We start from the raw sequence: 22,120 nt of genomic DNA, 5'->3' as shown, positions 1-22,120 counted from the left end.
CCAGCAGGTGGCCACATTTCCCAGCCTCAGGGAGGGCTCTGCCCTGGGAAGCCTGCTTCCTGCCCCTCGGAGTCACGCATTGCCATGACAACCGCAGCTCGTGCTGGGCTCAGAGTAGTGCCAGGTGGCCCTTTGCCGGGGGAGGCAAGTGTAGGTGCAAGAGTAGCTTTCAGATGTCTGGGCAGACTTGGTCAGTGTGAGATCCTGCTATCCTAGGGGTTTGGGTTTTCAGCACCCCACCCCTCACCAGTGGGGCTCCTCTGACGTCAGAGCAGGACGTGCTGCTTTTACAACAACTGTGGAGTATCGGCCTTTGCAGAATTTCACTTCTGAGGCAGTGGTTTATCAGCCCCAGAAGGAACTTGTGGGTCCTACCCAGGGTCCCTCAGCACCCAGAACTTTCAGCCTGTGGGCAAGGCTGTTCCCCCTACCCCGTACAGGTGCCAGGCTGGGTGCGCAGTGGGCCAGAGGCTCTGGAGGCACAAAGAGCCTGGGCTGGACATGAGATGCTGCTGTTTGTGAGCCAGTGACCATAGACAAGGGAGGTGAACCCTTTGAGCCCTAGCTGTCTCTTGTGTGAAAGGGGCATCGCTCCTTTTTCTGGGACCTGTTGTAAGGATTCAGTCAAAACAGCAATCCCAGGAGGATGTGCACCAAGTAAGGGGTGGATGGCAGAGATGCCCACTGAACCACAAAATGCAGCCTGATGGTCACTTAAAAAATCTGAATTGCACTTGTATAACAGTACTTTGAAGTTCTTCAATTAAGTGATATTGTTTTGCTTTGCTTTTTATTCTAGTAGGCTCAGGATTTTCAGTCATGCCTGAATAATGGAATCATCTGGAGAACTTTAAAAAGTTAAAACAAATTATTTTTTAAATTAAAGTTTGAGGTTCCCCATCCTCTCCCAGCATTATGATGTCACCACAGGGGGATGGCCTGGGCCCCAGGATTTTTCCAAGTTCCCCAAGTGATTCCAAGGCTGAGAAGCTGCTGTTTTAGGACATTGTGTGTTTTCTTTTTTTTAAAATAAATGTAATTTATTTATTTTCTGGCTGCACAGTGCAGCATGCAGAGTTTTAGTTCCCTGACCAGGGATCAAACCCTCACCCCCTGCAGTGGAAGCTTGGAGTTTTAACCACTGAACTGCCAGGGAAGTCCCACGTGTATTCTTTAATTCATTGCCTTTCAGAAATCTGTAGGACACCCAAAATAGGTAATTTTAAAAGTTATGTAGGTTCTTGAAAGAAACTTTGCCTTATTGTGTCAATTTGTATCTATCATCTTGTCTGTTATTTGAAGTGTGTGGGTCAGTTCCCTAGCTGAAAATCTCCACTGATTTTTTTTTTTCCTGGAGTCCTCTAAACCCCTTCCTGCCTCAGGGCTTTTGCACTCCCCATTTTCTCTTTCTAAACACTCTTCTCAGATCTTGATAAGGCGGGATCCTTGAAATCTATTCCCAGCTAGCTTAAATGTCACCTCCTCAGAGAAGCCTTGTCAGACTTTCCAGTCTCAAACCACTCTCTCCCTAGTCACACCCTATCACATTTCCCTTCATGGCTGGAACTGCTATAATTACCCTGTTTATTTCCTTACTTATTGCTGGCTGCTCTGTTCTGGAGCGTGAGCCCTTGAGAGCCTCACTCTCCGTTCACTGCTGGATCTCCAGGCATGGCACGTGGGAAGTGCCCAGTGAGGCCTGCTTGAATGTAAACGGGGTTGAATGTGCATCTCTGGCATTTGTGAGACCCTTGAGCACAGGCCCAAGGATTGTGTCCCTGAAAGGCCTTTTGCAGTAGAGGCACAAGTGGTACTGTTACATAAAAAACACAGTAACCAACTTGTTATAGGATGAGGCATCTAAACTAGAAAGACCAGTCTGTTTTAGGATTTGCTCGAGACAATTACATACAGGGAGGGGGGAAATGAAGAAGGTACAAAACGGTAGTAGAGAGTTCTCCCTTGAGGTCACGTGGATATTCCTATCAGTTCAGTTCAGTTGCTTGGTTGTGTCTCTTTGCGACCCCATGGACTGCAGCACGCCAGGCTTCCCTGTGCATCACCAACTTTTGGAGCTTACTCAAGCTCATGTCCATCGAGTTGGTGATGCCATCCAATCATCTCATCCTCTGTCATCCCCTTCTCCTCCTGCCTTCAATCTTGCCCAGCATCAGAGTGTTTTCCAGTGAATCAGTTCTTTTCATCAGGTGGCCAAAGTACTGGAGCTTCAGCATCAGTCCTTCAAATGAATATTCAGGGTTGATTTCCTTTAGGATTGACTGATTTGATATCTTTGCAGTCCAAGGGGCTCTCAAGAGTCTTCTCCAACACCACAGTTCAAAAGCAGCAATTCTTCAGCACTCAGCTTTCTTTATGGTCCAACTCTCACATCCATACATGACTACTGGAAAAACCATAGCTTTGACTAGATGGACCTTTGTCAGCAAAGTAATGTCTCTGCTTTTTAATATGCTGTCTAGGTTGGTCATAGCTTTTCTTCCAAGGAGCAAAAGCTGTCATAGCTTTTCTTCCAAGGATATCCCTATGGATATATTGTAATGATAGAGGCCAAAACTACTATGCTATAACCATGAAGATGCCAAAAGTCAAGTGGTAATCTCTGGGTTGAAGGATAGCCAGGAATTTCATTTTACGATTATTTCATATTTTGAAAATTTTCTCTGGACACATTCCCTATAATTAGATATATTAAATTTTATAGGGGGAGATGTATAGTTTTTGATGCTTCTGGTACAGTGGTTTAAACACTCTGACTTGCAAATATATATATAAATAATATATACATTATATATATATATATATACATACACACACATATATATATAAGTAAAAGTAATACCTCTGGCTCTGAAGCCAGATGAACCTGGCTCTACACCTTAGACCAATTAACCTCTCTAAACATCATGAGAAATGCTGGACTGGATGAAGCACAAGCTGGAATCAAGATTGCTGGGAGAAACATCAATAGCCTCAGATATCCAGATGGCATCACACTTATGGCAGAAAGCAAAGAAGAACTAAAGAGCCTCTTGATGAAAGTGAAAGAGGAGGGTGAAAAAGTTGACTTAAAACTCAACATTCAGAAAACCAACATCATGGCATCTGGTCCCATCACTTCATGGCAAATAGATGGGGAAACAGTGAGAGACTTTATCTTTTTGGGCTCCAAAATCACTGCAGATGGTGACTGCAACCATGAAATTAAAAGACGCTTGCTTCTTGGAAGAAAAGCTATGACCAACCTACATAGCATATTAAAAAGCAGAGACATTACTTTGCCAACAAAGATCAGTCTAGTTAAAGCTATGGTTTTTCCAGTAGTCATGTATGGATGTGAGAGTTGGACCATAAAGAAAGCTGAGTGCTGAAGAATTGCTGCTTTTGAACTGTGGTGTTGAAAAAGACTCTTGAGAGTCTCTTGGATTGCAAGGAGATCCAACCAGTCCATCCTAAAGGAAATCAGTCCTGAATATTCATTGGAAGGACTGATGCAAAAGCTGAAACTCCAATACTTTGCCCACCTGATGCAAATAACTGACTTATTTGAAAAGACCCTGATGCTGGGAAAGATTGAAGGTGGGAGGAGAAGGGGACGACAGAGGATGAGATGGTTGGATGCATCACCGACTCAATGGACACGAGTTTGAGTAAACTCCGGGAGTTGGTGATGGACAGGGAGGCCTGGCGTGTTGCAGTCCAAGGAATCGCAAAGAGTCGGACACGACTGAGTGACCGAACTGAACTGAACTGAAGCCTCAGGATTCCCAGTTGTTAAATGGGGATAATTAGTCTGCCTCAGAGTTGTGGTGAGGGTTAAATATGTTAATATACATAAACTTTGGTTAGCACATCAGAGTGCTCAGTATATATTAGCCGGTAGTTTTACTATTACTGGGGTATCAGTATATTTTAGGTATACCATCTCATATAATCATTTAATCCCCCAAAGAAACCTGTGAGGTAGCTGTAGAAACAGAAACTGAGGAAAATGAAGCAAAACTTGCCTTTGGTTGTTGTCAGAGCCCGAATGGGGGCACAGGTTTGAGCTGTCGTCTCAGGAGCTCTCTTCTCGTGCATTGACCACCTGACCCTACCTGGACTCAAAAGAATGGGTCAGTTCTGTAAACCGGTCCTAGAGCAATTCTTAGAGAATCTTGTGCCCCTAGAAGTGGCCCTGGGTAAGGATTGCGGTGGAGGGTGGGGTGTGTGGGGGGTGGGAGTGGGGGTGGGGGTGGGGGGAGGAGACTTCCTTGGTGATCCAGTTGCTAAAACTCTGAGCTCCCCATGCATGGGACTCAGGTTTGATCCCTTGTCAGGGAACTAGATCCTACACGCTGCAACTACAGAGTTCTCATGCCACAACTGAAAGATCCTGCAACTAAGACCTGGTGTAGCCCAATAAGTAAATACATATATGCTTAAAAAAAAAAAACAAGAGGCCCTGGAACGCAGAGGGTCCTGCCTTGGGCACTCTGGCCCCCAGTGGCAGATACGGGAAGTGCGTCTGATCTAGGCCACAGAACCTCTTGGCCTGGTATGAAGAGTCAGACAATCTGTATCGCCAGCTGTGTGTCTTTGCTCACTAGCAATGAAGTCGTTGGCTAATCTCTCTCATCCACTCCGCCTTCGCCCTGCCTCCCGCCCCCCGCCCCAGCCTTTTCTGGACAACCGCAGTGGTCCGCCTGTCTGCCTCGCTCCCTGAGCCTTCATTCATAGCACCTCCTAGTTGTCTCCATAACCAGCAGATATGTTCTTGTCACTTTCATACGTTAAGGCCCTCTGTCCGGCCCTGGCCCTGTTCACTAGCCTCATTTTGTGCCCCCCTTTCCTGCACACCCCTGCAGAGACCACAGAGGGCACCAAGGAAAGGAAACTGGGTGGTGGAATTGACAGACTGGGGCAGGCAGACCCAGGCGGCCCAGGTGTGAGACAAAATGCCCCGACCGCTGCCTGCTCCCTCCTGGGTGCCCTTGCCCCTCTGTCCCCAGGCCCCACCCCCATGGCCTTTAAGGCACAGCTCTGGCTCAGCTGGTAAAGAATTCGCCTGCAATGCGAGAGATGTGGGTTCGATCCCTGGGCTGGGAAGATACCCTGGAGAAGGGATAGGCTACCCACTCCAGTATTCTGGCCTGGAGAACTCCATGGACTGTATAGTCCATGGGGTCGCAAAGAGACGGACACGACTGAGCAACTTTCACTTTCCGGCTCCCCTCTTCTGAAACATTTCCTGTTGACACTCCAGGCATCAAGGACTGCTTTCTGCTCTCTTCTGTTCCCACTGTGCTCCCCCAACCCCCCCGCCCGGCCTCATAGTTGATGCCTGTGACACTGTGTTTCCCACTTGGTGTTCCCAGCGACACTGGGTGCTTCCCCAGGGCAAAGGCTGAATCAGCCGTCAGAGTCGCTTCGCCTATCAACAAGGTGTCCCTCATGGAATGGGTTCCGGTGTTTATAAATGACTGAAGGTGAAGGCCACTTCCCAGACACCCAGTCCCTGTGACCTGGGGCCTCCTCCTGCATAAAGACCTCCTTTTTTTTTTTAATTTCATTTTTTTTTTCTTTGGCTGTCTGTGCAACATGCAGGATCTTAGTTCCCTGACTGGGGATTGAACCCGCGTCCCCTGCTGTAGAAGTGCAGAGTCTTAACCACTGGACTGCCAGGAAAGCCCCAGAGGTACCTTCTTTATCCACTCCTTCAGGAAGATCTTCAGCTTGGATCCAGAGCTGTGCCTGCTGGACACCCCTCCCAGCTGCTAGAGATCATGCTTTCGGCCGAGAGCCCAGTGACTCTGAAATATAAGCCGGAATTAGTCTAGACCAAACCGTTGCAGGACTTCAGCTTGAATCACATGCGATAGGAATGGAATAAACACCAAGTGAAATGAATTTTTGATTACCATGTGGACATTGTGAATCTTTGTCTTTCCCGCCCCATGTCTCTCTCCCCCAGCTCAAGCCTGAATGTGTACCCCGTAGCTCCTCTGGAGAGAGCCTGGCGGGCAAGGCCTTTGGGGTAAAGTGACACTGGAAGTAGCATAAGAAAAGAAAATGACAGCCCTCTTCAGGCAAAGGTTTTAGCCTCTGCTGTAATTAAAATTTGCTTTAAATTTCAGGACTGCATTTATCAAAGCTGAAGGCCAGGCTGTACAGTATAATGTGGTCACATTTTAGAGCAGATTTTTTTTTTTCAGGGATGTTTAATGGAGGTTTTTAGGTCAGTTCTGATTTCTCAAAAAAAAAAAACATTATCTGTGTGTACATCCGGAGCCTACTCTTGACTGTGCTGCAGAGGAAAGGGGGTGATAGAAAGGTGAACTGGGTAAGAAACCTGTCCTCAGCAGACAGCTGTAAATAATGTAGGACAGGTAGAAAAGTCTCAGGGTGCTAGGAAAAGGCAGCAAGTTCGGAACCCTAGCAGGTCCATCCTGGGGGGCTTCATGGAGGAGGTGGCCATCTAGGCAAGCCTTGGAAGACACTGAGGCTATAAATATGTGTTAACTGGGTCTGGGGAAAGGCAGCCCAGGTAGAGGGAGCATGATAGAGGCCCAGAAAAGCAGCTTGCTCAGAAACCAGGAGGATGCCAGATGGGCCCAAATGGGATCCAGGAACAGGGAAGGGACAGGCTTGAGAAGGAAAGTTGGGGTCAAGTAGTGGAGGGTGTTTGAGAGTCACAGCTCTGGCAATGGCCGCCTGTGGCATGCAAGAGCTGTTGTCACTGGGGGCATTTTCCACTGTTGGGGCTATGGGGATGACAGCAGACACGAACCTGCCAGCTGGTGAATGGTGGGTGAATGTTCCCACTCCTTGAGCTCAGAGGGCAGCTTGTAGGGGCTGGTTACTAAGTGACCCATCCACACGATGCAGAGAAAGGATCTAGCTTCTCTCTGCCTCCACCCCCACTCCCATCTGTTCTTTGAAACCTGACTCAGATTGACCAGTGCTAAGAGGAGAGTAATATCTAAGAGACTGAGCTGGGGTTGGGGGGCGTGGTTTGGGGAGCATTCACTGCCAGGGCTTGAATCCAGGTTCTTGCTTGTGCTGCTTGATTTCAGACAAGTGATTTAACTTCTCTGAACCATCATTTCCCCATCTGGAATCAACAAGGTAATTAGGATAGCTCCTGAGAGGTAAAGTGGTTCTGAGCAGTAAAGAAAGCCATTAGTGAGACTTAGAAACCATGCCTGATGAAGAGCAAGTGCTTAATATGTGTGGGCTGCTGCTGCTTTGCTTGACTTACTGTCTTACTACCCGGTTAGGGTCATGCATTAACTCTTAGCGTCTCTGCTAAGACACAGTTCCTCCCAGTTCCCAGGTGTTCCGAGAGGGATCTGGAGGTAGTTCCCATCCACACAGAGCAGCAACAAGCTCAGCTGGAGGTCAGGGTTGCATAGCTCCATTTAGATGCACATACAAGGCTTCCCTGGTGGATAAGATAGTGAAGAATCTGGGCTTCCTCGGTGGCTCAGTGGTAAAGAATCTGTCTGCAATGCAAGAAATGTGACTTTGATCCCTGGGTTGGGAAGATACCCTGGAGGAGGAAATGACACCCCCCTCTGGTATTCTCGTGTCTGGGAAATCCCATGGACAGAGGAGCCTGGAGGGCTGCAATCCATGGGGTTGCAAACAGACGGACACGACTGAGTACGCACACGTGCATGACTTCCAAATAGTGACTTGGCTCCCACAGCTTGTTCAGGAATAGGAATGGGTGTTTCTCACAGATTCTAGGCGAGCTGGAACCTGTGTCGTCTCAGTGCACACCTGTCTCCAGGTTAGGCTGAGCTGGGATGTATCCCATGCCTCTCCCCTCAGCCCTCTATATGCTTCCTGAACTTGATGTCTCACCTCCCAGGATTTGTGGGGAGAAGTGAGAGGACAACAGAGGTGAACCCTTATGGAAGAGGAGGGGCTTCTAGGTGGCAGGACTCTGGATCCTCAGAACTTATGTCCCTTCAAGGTAGCTACCGCTCTGGTGAGGGTGCCAGGCCCTGCGCTGATTTGGGGAGATAGGGAGGGGGTATCTAGAAGACCTGTGAGATCCCTCAGAAGGGGAATTTTCAGTCTCCAAATCTCCATTCTTGGGAGCGTGTTTCCCATGATGGTTTCATCTTTCTCTGCACTAGATGCTCAGTGGGAGGCAAAGTGGCCCTCCAGGGAGCAGGCAGCACAGAATGTCATATGACAAGCACTAAAATGGAGTAAATTCCAGGAGTTGGTGATGGACAGGGAGGCCTGGCATGCCTCCCTGGGGGTCCATAGGGTTGTAAAAAGTTGGATTGAGCGACTGAACTGATTGAAAATGATGTTGGGAAGAGAGGAGCCTGGGTTTCACTCATGAGGACCTTGGCAAAAGTCACTAAAACCCTCTGTGCCTCAGTTTTCTCAGCTGTCAAATGGGATCAGACATACTTCCCGAGGTCACTATGCAGACTGACTGAATGCATGTAAAGCATTTAGTCATCTTTCTTTCTACGATTCCCTGGAAGAGCCTGAAACCAGCAGGGCACCCGAGATCCAGCTGTGAGCAAGACTCTGCCCAGTGGAGTCTGCTTTTTGGGAGAGGATGGGGTAGCCTTTAGCACAGTGCCTGATACATGATAAACCCTCTAAATGATATGTGGTACCTGCTGTTAAACAGAACTGATGCTATTTAAAGCGAGCTTCTTTCTCTCCTCAAAAGGCAGTTAAATCAGGGAAAGTCAGAGAAGAATGTTGTCCACAGCAGGAACCAAAGCGACTGAAAGAGGTTTGTTTAGCGTTTCCTTTAATCTATGTTTAATGTATAAGCAGATTATCTGAGCAGAAATAGGACTTCTATGCAGGACGATTTGCCCGTCTCTGGTCTGGGCAGCTGATGGTGGAGTGACACCACCGTTGAGGCTGGGTTCATCGTTTCTGTTGAAATTCCAAGTGGTCCTCGGTGGAGAGATGTGGGCGAGAGGAGGAGGGAGCAGTTTTACACATTGCTATCAAAATGTGTTCTCACAGCTGTCCATGAACACAAATCCCCTTTGCCCTTGACATCGCAGAGGCTCCTGCTCTCACACCCACCCTCGCGATGTGAGTCTGTCTTCAGTCCCGTGAACCTACCTCCGCCAGCCTCCTGTTGTGCCTTGGGGTCTGAGGGGGAAAATGAAACAGCAGGAGCTGAGGGGGGCCGGGGGGGACAGGCAGGGGTGAGGGGGGGCCGTCTGCCTCTGGAGAGGAGGGTTTCTATCACTGGTGTTTAAAGTTATATCAATTTTTTTAATCATGGGAAATATACATAAATTTTATAATTTATTTTTAATCATGGGAAATATACATAACATAAATTGTATCATTTTAACCATGTTTAAGTCACTGGCATTCAGCGCCTTCTCTTCGTTGTGCAACCATCACCACCATCCATCTCCAGAACTTTCCAGACTAGAACTCCACACCCATTCAACACTAACTCCTCAGCCTCCACTCCTCCGTCCTTGGCGCCCACCAGCCTACCTTCTGTCTATACACATTCCACTAGTCTGTGTGTGTTACTCAGTTGTATCTGTCTGAACCACGAAGGAAGCCCCTTTGACTACTCTAGACGCCTCTAAATGAGATTATGCAGTATTTAGCTTTTTCCCCCCCTTTTGACTGGCTTATTTCATTTGGTATAATATGTGCAAGGTTCATCAGTGCTGTAGGTGTATCAGTCCTTCATTCCTTTTTAAGGGTGAGTAACATTCCACGTTATGTGTTTACCACGTGGTGCTTCTCCATTGAGTCATAGATGGAATGTGGGTTGCTTCCGCCTCTTGGCTATTGCGGATAATGCTGCAATGAACATGGAACTACAATATCTGTTTGAGTCCCTGCTTTCAATTCTTTTTCTTTTTTCCTTAAAAAAATTTTTTTTTCTCCATGCTGTGGGGCAACTGGGATCTTAGGTTCCTGACCAGAGACTGAACCCCAGTTCCCTACATTGGAAGCTCAGAGTCTTAACCACTAGATGGCCAGGGAAGCCCCTTTTCCCCTTGCTCATGTGGGGTGGTCAATACCAGTTCCAGCTGATGGTTCTGGAACTCATGTTGTCAACCCTGAGGGATGTCAAGGCTACTGGTGTTCAGGTAATTGGGACAAGGACTTCAGGCTCTGGGGCAAACCCCCAAAGACCAAGGCTGGTGCCCGGGAGATGTCTCATGCCCACCTCTGATCAGCCTGCATAGGAAGGGGAGAACACCTCTGGAGCACTTGTCCTGATTTTGTGTTGAGTTTCTTTAAAAAACAGAAAGACCCACTTCCATTTAGATACGTGCACTAGAACATTTATGGTAGAAATACTGTAATAACTGGGATTTTCTTCAAAATAAACGGGATGGGGAGACAGCAGGAGCCGGCACAACTGGCGGGGATATGAGGTGAAACCAGATCGACCCTGAGTTGATAGTGGATGAAGCTGGGCAGCGGACACATGAGCGCACATCACACTATTCTCTCTGTTCCTATGTCTGACCTTTTCCATATTGAAAATTAAGAAAAATATAGCCTTTTCCTCCACCCCATTCTTGGAAGGAAACTAACCTGCGCCAAGCACTTATGTTTGGACGCTTCTCTAATCTATTAAATGCTCACAATATATGAGCAGTGGTGCTGTTATCCCCATTTTACAGGTGGGTAAATGAAGGCACCTTAACATTTCAGCAGCTGAGTGGCTTAGCTGGGATCTGAACTGGGTCTGCTTCCCTTACTAAGGCTCTACCCTGTGGAGCTGCTGCCCCTGGATGGAGAGCATCAGCCCCGGGTCTATGCAGCCCCTGGAAACCAGTGTCCTCGGCGACCCCTGACCCTGTCGCTGTGGCTTTGCCCTCCCCAGGAAGCCCTGCCTGCAGGACTTAGAGATCGTTACAGGAAGAGGTAATGACTCGGCCCAGGTCACTCAACTCCACCGGGGCAGAGTGACTCCTTTGCATCTGGCCAGTGCTCCTGGCCCAGCCCCCAGGTACCGTGCGCCTCATTAGCACGGTCTCATTTCCTGTGTTCTCCCTGGGCTCCTGAACTTTGCTGTTCAAATCTCTCCTCACCCTGGGGCTCCTGCGTTCCCTGTCGAGTCTCAGTCCCAAACATCCTCTTGTACTTGTTTTCCGCCCTGTCTTTTTGGTTTCTTAACTTGCCTCCTCTGCAGATGCCAGCTGGCCCCTCTGCACAGGTGGCTTTGCCCATCCTTTGCAAAATCCATGTATCCTTTTCCCATTTCTCCTCCCTCATCCTGGGTCGTTCCTGCTTCCCTCTGGCCTGTGTCTCCCAGCTCAGCCCCTCGCTCGTGCGCTGCTGCCCGGCTGCTCCCATGGTCCGGGTCAATGGCTTCCTCCCACCCTCACGGAGGGAAGTGCATTTCTCTCCACTCATGCCAAGGCGTGCCCACGCCATCTCACCTTCCCCTGAGCGGAGGGCACAGCTACTGCCAAACAGGACCTGAATTCCCTGCCTCCCACTCGGTTTCATCAGCCTGTCAGCCTTTATTCCATTTAAGATATTTTTAAACCCTCTTAACACTTTTGCCTTAGTTTTAACTCTCCCCCCAGTTAAAACATAGCTCTCCTTCCAGTGGATTTTCCCCTGAAGATGTGACAATTTATTTTCTTAAAATGGCTTCTGGAACTTGATTCCTTCGCAACACATTTGAAATGAGACCCGCCACAAAAGTGATAAAGCATTCTCCTTGGCTGTACTGGGTACCCTGCACCAGACTAGGTGGGGGAGGGGGCTCCTCTGTGAGCCCCATAAGCCTTCCTGGGGACCCATCAGTATCACTGAATTTACTTGTCACCAGATGAGCCTGGCAGCACTTTTTTTTTTTTTTTTTAAACAAAAGGCACCAGGTTTAACAGGGAAAACTGCAATTCCTATTTTAGGAACCCTGAGTTGACTGTGACCAGGAGGTGGTGTGGCATTAGAGTGTGATGCCAGCTAGGGAAACAGACCCTCATATTTCAGTGTCTTAGCACAATAAAGGTTTTCTTCTCAGTACATAATACTCCAGGGTGTGTTCTTGGCTTGAGGAGCATCTTCCACATGGTCACTCAGGGTCCTGGGTTCCTTCCATCTTTGGCTTTCTCTCTCTAGGGCTCTGGGGAAACAAAATGGTGAAATAAACACGCCTGTTGCTTGATGACCTTGATCTGAAAGGATGTATTGCTTCCACTTATGCCCCACCTAATTGCAAGTGACATTGGAGGTGTTCCCAGTGGGCTGGCAGCCCCAGCTGGGTTCCTAGCAGACTGCCAGCATCACCTGCCAGCCAAGGGCGTGCATCATTTAGGATGCGGAGCCCAGTCGAGCCTTCAGATGCCAGCAACTTCAGTCAGCGTCAGGCTTTAGCTGCCTGAGAGACCCCAAGTGAGAACAACTCTTCTGACCCTAGTTCTCTCTCCCGCCCACTCTTCCCACGGAGCCCCCAGCCAGGCCAGGACCATCAGCACCAGCTCTGGCTGCATAGCCACCCTCCTCTAAAGCACCTTTTTCAAACTCTTCTTTCCTTCTTCCCAGTCCCTTATGGATTTTACTGATTCTTCTCTTTCAACAGCATCGGACACTTTTTGTAGTATAATTTTCTAGAGATCAGGCAGGATTACTGCATTTAGAGATTAGTGTGTAAAAAACTAATATCTTGATCTGAAAAATGCATTGGGTTGTTATCCTCTCACTTTTAGGGTCACTGAAAGAAGAGACAATCACAAAAGATTTTCTTTTCCTTATCTTCCAAGTCGCATCAGCATTGCTTGATTTCGTCCTGAGATCCCATCTGTCTGCCACTTGTCTTCTGAATGTCTGGGCCCTGATGACTCCCATTTGAATCCTGGGCCAATTTTCCATCCTTCACATACAACACTGTTTCTTTTTAATTTTTATTTTTAGTTGGATAATTACTTCCCAGTATTGTGATGGTTTCTGTCATACATCAGCATGAATTAGCCATAGGTACACATATGTCCCCTCCCTCCCCCTCCCACCCTCTAGGTTGTCACAGAGCACCAGCTTTGGGTTCCCTGTGTCATATAGCAAATTCCTACTGGCTGTCTATTTTACCTATGGTTTGATTTATGTGTTGGGGCAACAGCTTCTCATCTCCGGCTTGTGACCAGAAGCAGCCTTGTTTCCAGTGACTGCTCCAGCAGAGGAACATGCAGGCTTTGTTGATTGCTTTTTGTGCCCTTCTGTATACCCCATGTTCACTTTTAGGACCACTCCCTGAAGCAGGCCTTGGAATGGGAGATGGGCACCCAGACACCACGGTGGTAGAATTGTAGAGCCCTCTGAGTTGGTGGCAAAGAGTAAGAGGGAGAAACAGTTAGGATTGACTTTTCTTTTCCATCATTCAAAGAATCCAAGCTGCTGGTGAGCATCGCCCCTTCTGGAAGTTTCTATGGAATGATTTCTGCTTGGAGGCTCCAAGAGTTCCTACTGTTGTCCTTCAGGTGGTTACCAGGTGTCTCCTGCAGTGCGATGGGTACAAGGGACTTGCCGCACATGGATACTGGCCATCCGAAATAAGAGGCCAGTCAGGTGCCAAGGGAGATGGTCACGGTTTCTATCTAGTTCTATCCAAGACAAGATTTTAAGAACAAAGCCATGAGTCCTAATTTTCCCTTATCATTAATTCTCACACTTTGGATCTCGCCATTTGCTCTTTTAATAAATCAGAATGTTCTACTTGATTTGGGCAAGTCACAGGTGGATAATGTAACCCAACAGTTCTGAACTTGACCCCAGATAGATTTATAAACTGTCCTTCTATTTTTCTTTAGAAATTGTGCACCCATCTTTTGGCCTGATTTTTTTTTAATTGAAAATAGTTGTTTTACAATGTGTTGATTTCTGCTGCATAGCAAAGTTGATTCAGTTATACGTATGTATACATTATGGTTTATCACAGGATATTGAATATAATTCCCTATGTCTATCTATAGTTCCCTTGTTGTTTATTATATATGTATTAGTTTACACCTGCTAACCTCAAATTCCCACTGTATCCCTCCCCTCTCCCATCCTCCTTGGCAACCACAAGTCTGTTCTCTATGTCTGTGAGTCTATTTCTGTTTCGTAGATAAGTTCATTTGTGTCATATTTTAGATTCCACATGTAAGTGGTATCATGATATTTGTCTTTCTCTGTCTGACTTACTTTATTTAATATGATAATCTCTCAGTCCACTCATGTTGCTGCAAATGGCATTATTGCATTCTTTTTAATGGCTGAGCAGTATTCCATTGTATATATGTATGACATCTTCTTTATCCATTCCTCTGTTGATGGGCATCAAGGTTTTTTCCTTGATTTGACTATCGTGAATAGTGCTGCAATGAACATAGGGGTGCAGATATCCTTTTGAATTATGGTTTTATCCAGATATTAATTGGAGACCCACTCCAATATTCTTGCCTGGAGAATCCCATAGACAGAGGAGCTTGTCTACAGAGGAGCAGGCTACAGTCCATGGGTTTGCAAGAGTCAGACACGACTTAGTGACAAAACCACCAGATATTAATATATGTTCAGGAGTGCAATTCCTGGATTGTGTTGGCCTGACTTTTACAGCCAATTATTTCTGCCTGACTGAGGAGCTCGGATATCTTGGTTAAAGGTTAATCTTGGTTGTACTGCTTTCTTAATATTTATTTATTTATTTGTCCATGCCAGGTCTTAGTTGAGGCATGAGAACTCTTAGTCGTGGCTTGTGGGATCTAGTTCCCTGACTAGGCATCGACCCATGGCCCCGTGCACTGAGAGAGCAGAGTCTTAGCCGCTGGACCAGGAAGTCCTCTGACTGCACTACTTTTAACTTGCTCTGAGTTGCCATGAGTGGAAGCCAGGCTCCTCTAAGAAGGCAGTGATGCACGAGTGCTCTCCAGACCAGTGCTTCTCAGAGCAGAGTCCTCGGCTTAACCAGAAGACAGGGGGACTCCTGATTGGCCAGAGCTGATGTTAAAAAAAAAATTTCCTCCGGTTCTTATGGACAAATGACATGTGTGTGTTTGTGCTAAGTTGCTTCAGTCGTGTCCAACTCTTTGCAACCCCATGGACTGTAGCCCGCCAGCCTCCTCTGTCCGTGGGATTCTCCAGGCAAGAATACTGGAGTGGGTTGCCATGCCCTCCTCGAGGGTATCTTCCCAACGCAGAGACTGAACTCGTGTCTCTTACATCTCTTTCATTGGTAGGTGGGTTCTTTACCACTAGCACCACCTGGAAAGCCTGGACAAGTGATATACCTAGGACTAACGCCAAAAACTTCATTTGCGTTTTTGCAAATTGTGAAGAGTAACTATTACCCGACCTAGCTATTAAGGACCGCTTTGCTATCACTTTTTATTTGTGAACTAAAATTTCACGAATGTCTAGCATTTGAGGACCCTATTTCAGGATTCTGTAAGAAGTCTGGATCCCACTCAGCAGTTGGTGATACTGCCCAGTTCTGACTACACATGTATCCAAATAGAGTTGGAATCTCCTTGACTTGGAGGAGGTTTGCTTTACGAGTGCCCCTTCAGTTTATTGTCTTGAGGTGCTCATAGTTTTTAATTAATGCTGTTCTTGCTTTTCATTTATAAGCAAATCCCTATTAGTTTGGCTTCATTGCCAGTTTAGTTTGATATGGATTGTTTGCATCCCAGGACAAAGTTTGCCACACCTTCATATTTTGGCTCATTATCTGCCAGTAGTTAGACTGAGATTTGAATATATTTTCATTTGACTAAATCACACCTCACTTTTCCCATCATCCCCCTTTAAATTGACTGAGGAGTGATGCTTCATATCCATCGTGAAATTCTTTGTCCCCTGAGAAGTGGGGACAGATGAGGTTGGGTGACCCCATATGCTCTTATTCCTCCTTCATGGGCCATAGTGTAAAAAGATAAACAGTGAAAGATGAGAGAGTGTAGAGAAAAAAGAACCTTCTTACACTGTTGGTGGGAATGTAAGTTGGTGCAACCAATGTGGAGGAAAAAAACTAAAACTAGAGTTAGCAGAAGATCCTGCAATCCCATACCTGAGCATATATCCAGATGAAACTATAATTTGAAAAGATACATGCATCCTAATGTCCATAGCAGCACTATCTACAATAGCCAAGACATGGAAGCAGCCTAAACATCCATTGACAGATGAACTGGATAAAGAAGATGTAACATATATACACATGGAATATTAGCCATAAAAAAGAATGAAGTAATGCCGTTTGCAGCAATATGGATGGACCTAGAGATTATCATACTAAGTGAAGTAAGTCAGAAAGAGACAAATATCATATAATATCACTTATATGTGGAATCTAAAATATACAAATGAACTTATTTACAAAACATAATTAGAAAACAAACTTATGGTTACCAAAGGGGATAGCAGGTATGGGGGAGAGAGATAAATTAGGAGTTTGGGGTTAACATATACACACGTACATACTACCATATATTAATATAAAATAGGTAAACAACAAGGTTCTATTTTATAGCACAGGGAACTATACTCAGTATCTGGTAGTAGTGAAAGTACTATATGAAATGTAAATAAGTTCACTTGTATTATTTTTTAGATTACACATATAACTGATATTATATGATATTTGTGTTATATGGTATATGGTATTATGGTATTTGTCTCTTTCTGACTTACTTCACTTAATATGATAATCTCTAGGTCCATCCATGTTGTTTCAAATGGCATTATTTCATTCTTTTCTATGGCTAATATTCCACGTGTAATAACCTATAATGAGAAAGAATCTGAAAAAGACTATATGTGTAACTGGGTCACTTTGCTGAACACTTGAAACTAGCACAACATTGTAAATTAACTGTCCTTCAGTTTTAAAAAGTGAAAGATGTGGGAACTCATGCTCAAAGAAAGACTAGGGTGCAGGAATCCCAAGGAGGGAACGGAGACCAAACCTAGGGAGGATGTAGGGTGACTTCCTGCATCACCCTACAGCTTAACGTCGTATTTAAAAGTATACCCACAGCTTGTTTGTCTTAAGAGTCAGTTTACATCTAGCGCGTCCGTAGCTCTTTCTCTGTGATGGGATAAGATCTGCACACAGGGTGTTTGACTCAGTGTTCTGCCTCTTCTCCTGTCTTCTCTGTTCCTGCCTGTGTCTCTTTGAGGGTCAGAATCCTGTTTCCTGTGTGTACAGTAGTGTGCCGAGCTGTGATGTTAACAGATCCAGTGGGGGCATTTGAAGGGCTTCCTGAGGCTCTGTCACAGCCTCTGCTCATGATGGCCCTCCCTGCCACCCATATACCCTGTTTCAACCAACATATAGATAAGAATCGGAGTCTTCTGGAGCACGGAGGCTTATAGGGCACCATCTCCATGCTGGGTTCTGTGCTGCCTTGTCTGTTAGGTTAGGGACCCTAACAGAGACAAGCCACTGGCTCCTGCCTTCAAGATGTTAATAACATTTTCTCATTGTCTGCTAGGCAGAAAGTATAATTTTCTTCTTATCGCTCTAAGTTTTGACTGCTTATAAGGTTTATGTAGAGAAACATCAGAGGAAAGGAGAAGCTCTCTGCCATTTTTGCTATGGTAGTACACACCAGAGGTTCCCTGGTTGTTGCCCTGAGGTTTGAGGATCCTGTGAAACATATCAGGGTGGATAATCTGAAATTTGCATTTAGAATGCAGAGGTGTCTGTTCTCAGAGTGCCCCCCAAAATTAGCCTCCCTCTGTACCTAGCTCCTTCTGCTCCCCCCTGGTTCTCCCGGTTGTGATATTGGAAGGAGTCCCTGAGTCACCATGTGGAGTGACCATCTGTGACTGATGAGAGGTCACAGCCTGGAGATATGTGGGTGTCTCTCTGTGATGAGCAGAGTACCGTTCTGTTTCCTTAACTCTCAGTCCAGGGCTGTTTCCCCATTGTTGAAGGAAGAAAGACCTTTTGCCTGAGAAGAGTTGCTTTGTCATCCTGTGCGGGTTGTCTGTGCTCAAGAGGGATTTGAACTGACAAAGGAAGGGGTGTGCATGAGTAAAGATGTAGAGGTCAGCCTGGCCAGACATTGTGTGGGGGACAGTGATCAGGCTGTCAGTGATCAGGACTGGGGTCCCCCCCGACCCCAAGGAAATGGCTGGCAAGATTGGAATTGTTTATGTTGTTGTTTAGTCACTAAATCATGTCTAACTCTTTTGTGGAATATAGCCTGGAATGGAATGTAGCCTGTTATGCTCCTCTGTCCATGGGATTTCCCAGGCAAGAGTACTGGAGTGGATTGCCATTTCCTTGTGCAGGGGATCTTCTCAACCCAGGGATCGAACCCGCGTCTCCTGCCTTTTCAGGCCAATTCTTTACTGCTGAGCCACCAGGGAAGCCCTGAAATTGTTATCCAGGGCAACACATTTTGGAAGGAATGAGGGGTGTTTCTGAAAGTTCTGTATGTGATTATCTAAGTGGCAAATTGGGATTTGAAAAACCTAAAGAGCAAGCCCACCTGGTAGTGAGGCTTGTCTGACCTATGTTTTTTCTCACCCTAAAAATAAAAGCAAATGACTTACGGCTGTTTAGGACTCATAATGTTACTGGACTTAGGTTTGGCCACTTAATACTGAAAAGCCAATAGTTCAAGAGGCAGGTGTCAATAGAAGGGAAAGTTGCTTTAATCAGAAAAACCAACAATCTGGGGAGAAAGTGGACTCATGTCCTGAGACCAGCTCCCAAAATTCTGCTCAGCTGTGACAGTATTTCAAGGGAAAATGGAGGGAAAAATCTCAGAGAATTGTTGAGGCAGGAGGTTGGGTTCTGGATCGTTCTCCACTGAGTGCAGGCTGGCTGGCTCTGTCTTCAGATGTTACCTTTTCTGCGTGATCTGCCTGCAAGATTGTTTATGGGGCTGATCTAGGTAGAGAGCTAGTCATTCTCTTCCTACTTCGTTCTTCATTCTTCTTCTTATCTAGGAAAAGAATCATCAGGTTAGGCAAGACATGGTGTGCATTCAGGAAAACATAAATCAGGAGTTGATTTCAATTGCTTAGTGATCTCATTCCTGTAATTAGGTTTTTAAGGTTAGGAGGGGACAGAAATGGGTCAACAGGAAAGGGGCAAAAGAGCTGCTTTCAATTTTCCACCATCAGCCATCATTCCATTTCTATGGGATTGGAGGCAAAGGTCTGTCTTCTGTAACTCCTTCATGCTGACATAGGGTGCCATATTCTCAGAATTGAAGATGTCAACGTGGGTAACATCTCTTTGCTGACACTTTTAGTTGCCTGCTTGCATATATGGGCAGAGCAAGCTACAATTATTTTTGATGCCCATAAAAATGTAGTATTATTATGAGCAGTGATATTAATCCTATTCTCTTGAGTCCAGTTCTTAGAACTGAGCTAGCCATAGACATGGGGTGGCAAAGAGTCGGACACAACTGAGCAACTTACAGACTCAGTGTAGCTCAAGGTGGAATACTTTATGTCATGGCTGCAGTCTGGTCATCATGCAGTCAGCTTTTTCGCTCTGGTGGCAGTTATAGTATCTGTACAGCAACCCAGGAATGTGTATCAGAGACTGAAAGAGAATGTGGCTCTCTTGTCCTAATCATTAGCTGCTCAAGCCTGCTCTTTTGTGACTGTGGGAGTCCTGGGAGGCTTCAGCTTTTCTATAAACAAGAGACAAGGGGACTTAGAGGGGTCTTGGTCCTTGACTTCAGGGGAAGGTACTACAAGGTTCTGCTCAGTTTCAATAGAATATGTAGGATTCGATATATACACTATTGATACTGTGTATAAATAGAAACCTAATGCGAAGCTAGCTCAGGAAACTCTGCTCAATGCTCTGTGGTGACTTAATTGGGAAGGAAATCCAAAAAAAAGAGGGGATGTACATATAACTGATTCACTTTGTTGTACAGTAGAAACTAACACAGCATGGTAAAGCAACCATACGCCAGTAAAAATTAATTTTAAAGAATTTAAAAAATAGAATATGTAGGATTTGGCTCCAGAGTGGTCTAGAACAGAAAACTTAATGGAGGTCACAGGGAACCTATCCTGACTTCTTTTTGAGAACAAGCCAAGCACCCAAAATAAGGGCCCAGGAGGGCTGAACCCTGAGCTCAGGGCCGTGAGCACAGCTGGCATAGCACCTCCACCTGGGCCCTGGCTCAGGGCTGAGCCTTGAGAAGGATGGTCTCCTGCTGTCACCCCTTCGGTCCACACACCCCCAGCATAGTCCTCATTTCTGATTTCTAACCATCCTGGGTGTTTGTGTGCTTAAGTTGGCAGAAACTTGCAAGTGGCCACCTGGTGGGAGAGGTAAGTTGTCATCAGAAACCACTGGGCAACAGAAAGGCGGGTCAGTGCCACCCTGGGGGTGGCCTTGTCCCTAGAGCAGTGGGGGCCACCGAGGGCCTCTGAGAAACAGCCTGGTACAACCATGGCAGGGCTGAGAAGAGAGGTGAGTCTGGCAGGGGGCGTCCTCTAGAGTGTCAGGGAGGTGGGCATGTGAGAGCCGTTTTGGAGGAAGAACTGGTGGGCTTATTGGAGATAGGAGAGGAGGGATGGGAAAGGCATGAAATGGGTGAGCCCCCAAGGCCTGGTTTTACTGACATCTCCTCCTCTTCTTTGAAGCTTTCCATGCCCTAAGAAAAAGCCTGGGGACTTCCTTGGTGATCCAGTGGCCAAGACTCCCTGCTCGCAATGCAGGGGGCGTGGGTTCAATACCTGGTCAGGGAATTAGATACCACATGCTGCAACTAAGACTTCACATTCAGTTCAGTTCAGTTGCTCAGTCATGTCCAACTAGTTGTGACCCCATGGACTGCAGCACGCCAGGCTTCCCTGTCCATCACCAACTCCCGGAGCTTGCTCAAACTCATGTCCATCGAGTCAGTGATGCCATCCAACTAACTCGTCCTCTGTCGTCTCCTTCTCCTCCTGCCTTCAATCTTTCCCAGCATCAGGGTCTTTTCTAATGAGTCAGTTCTTCTCATCAGCTGGCCAAAGTATTGGAGCTTCAGCATCAGTCCTTCCAATGAATAGTCAGGACTGATTTCCTTTAGGATGGACCGGTTGGATCTCCTTGCAGTCCAAGGGACTCTCAAGAGTCTTCTCCAGCACCACAATTCAAAAGCATCAATTCTTCAGTGCACAGCTTTCTTTATGGTCCAAATCTCACATCCATATATACTGCAACTAAAGATCTCACAAGCCACAATGAAGACCCAGAGCAGCTAAATGAGTAAATAAATATTTTTTTTTAAAAAAAAGAAAAAGTGCCTTGCTTCTTCCCAGGATCCTGACCAGCCAGGTGCTTCTCATGTAGGTTCCCTCACACTTGTCCCACCTAATGGGCCCAAACAGAGCCTTTCTGACACTTACAGTGTGGGGAGAGGAATTTCTATGGCTGTTTGGGCATAAATTACCACCAAGAGGGTGGGCTACACTGGATGGAGTTACCACATGAGGGACCCTTGTCTTCCTGTGGGGTGACCTGTCCCTGCCCAACGCCTGCTGCTGTCCCATCCTAGGATCCAGCCGACCCAGGGCCAGCCAGACCGAGGAAACCTGGCCGCAGACTTGGTAACCATCCAGCATTTGAGGATGATCACGGAACTCCTGGAGCGGGGTTCCAGCAAGATTTAGGATCTTAATTAACAACTGTAACAACCTAATTCTGCTCAGCCTGGTTAGATGACATTTAAATGCCAGTACTCTCCTAAACTGCCTGCTGAGAGCCCTGCTAATTTGTTCAGGCCTTGATTGATGGTAAAATGCATTCTCAGTAAGATACAGTTATCTAGACCCGGGTTCTCAAAAGATAACATGTTGTTAATTTCATGTACACCGAGTTAAAAATGTCACTTCATGGGGTCTAAATTACCATAAACTTTCTTACGCAGTTGAATCTCACCTCAACTTTGGCACCTACTAGATAGGGATAAAGCTTTCCCATTTGGCCGGATGAATCTAAACAGTTCCGATGAGCAGCAGTGGATCTGAGGTTTCTTTTTTCCTAGAAGGGGCAGGACAAATATATCTAAAGGAAATTAGGAAAAGGAAGTTGGATTTTTACAAAACATGACTAGAAAATAACTTGATATTCCTGTTACTTTCCATATGCAAGGTGTTACCTGAGGAAGAAATCAGTATTTCCTGG

At 46.3% G+C, this 22,120-nt stretch overlaps 1 protein-coding gene across 3 annotated transcripts in view; it reads left to right on the top strand.

The window, feature by feature from the left end:
- SLC24A4 (solute carrier family 24 member 4) overlaps positions 1 to 22,120 on the top strand; it is a 177,484-nt gene that overhangs the window by 74,423 nt on the left and 80,941 nt on the right. The window lies entirely within an intron of this gene.

This window comes from Giraffa tippelskirchi, chromosome 12, assembly GCF_054371585.1.
Source record: "Giraffa tippelskirchi isolate mGirTip1 chromosome 12, T2T-mGirTip1v1.2.pri, whole genome shotgun sequence".
Taxonomy (NCBI): domain Eukaryota; kingdom Metazoa; phylum Chordata; class Mammalia; order Artiodactyla; family Giraffidae; genus Giraffa; species Giraffa tippelskirchi.
Note: the sequence above shows the minus strand (reverse complement) of the source record. Positions and strands in the feature narration are given on the sequence as shown.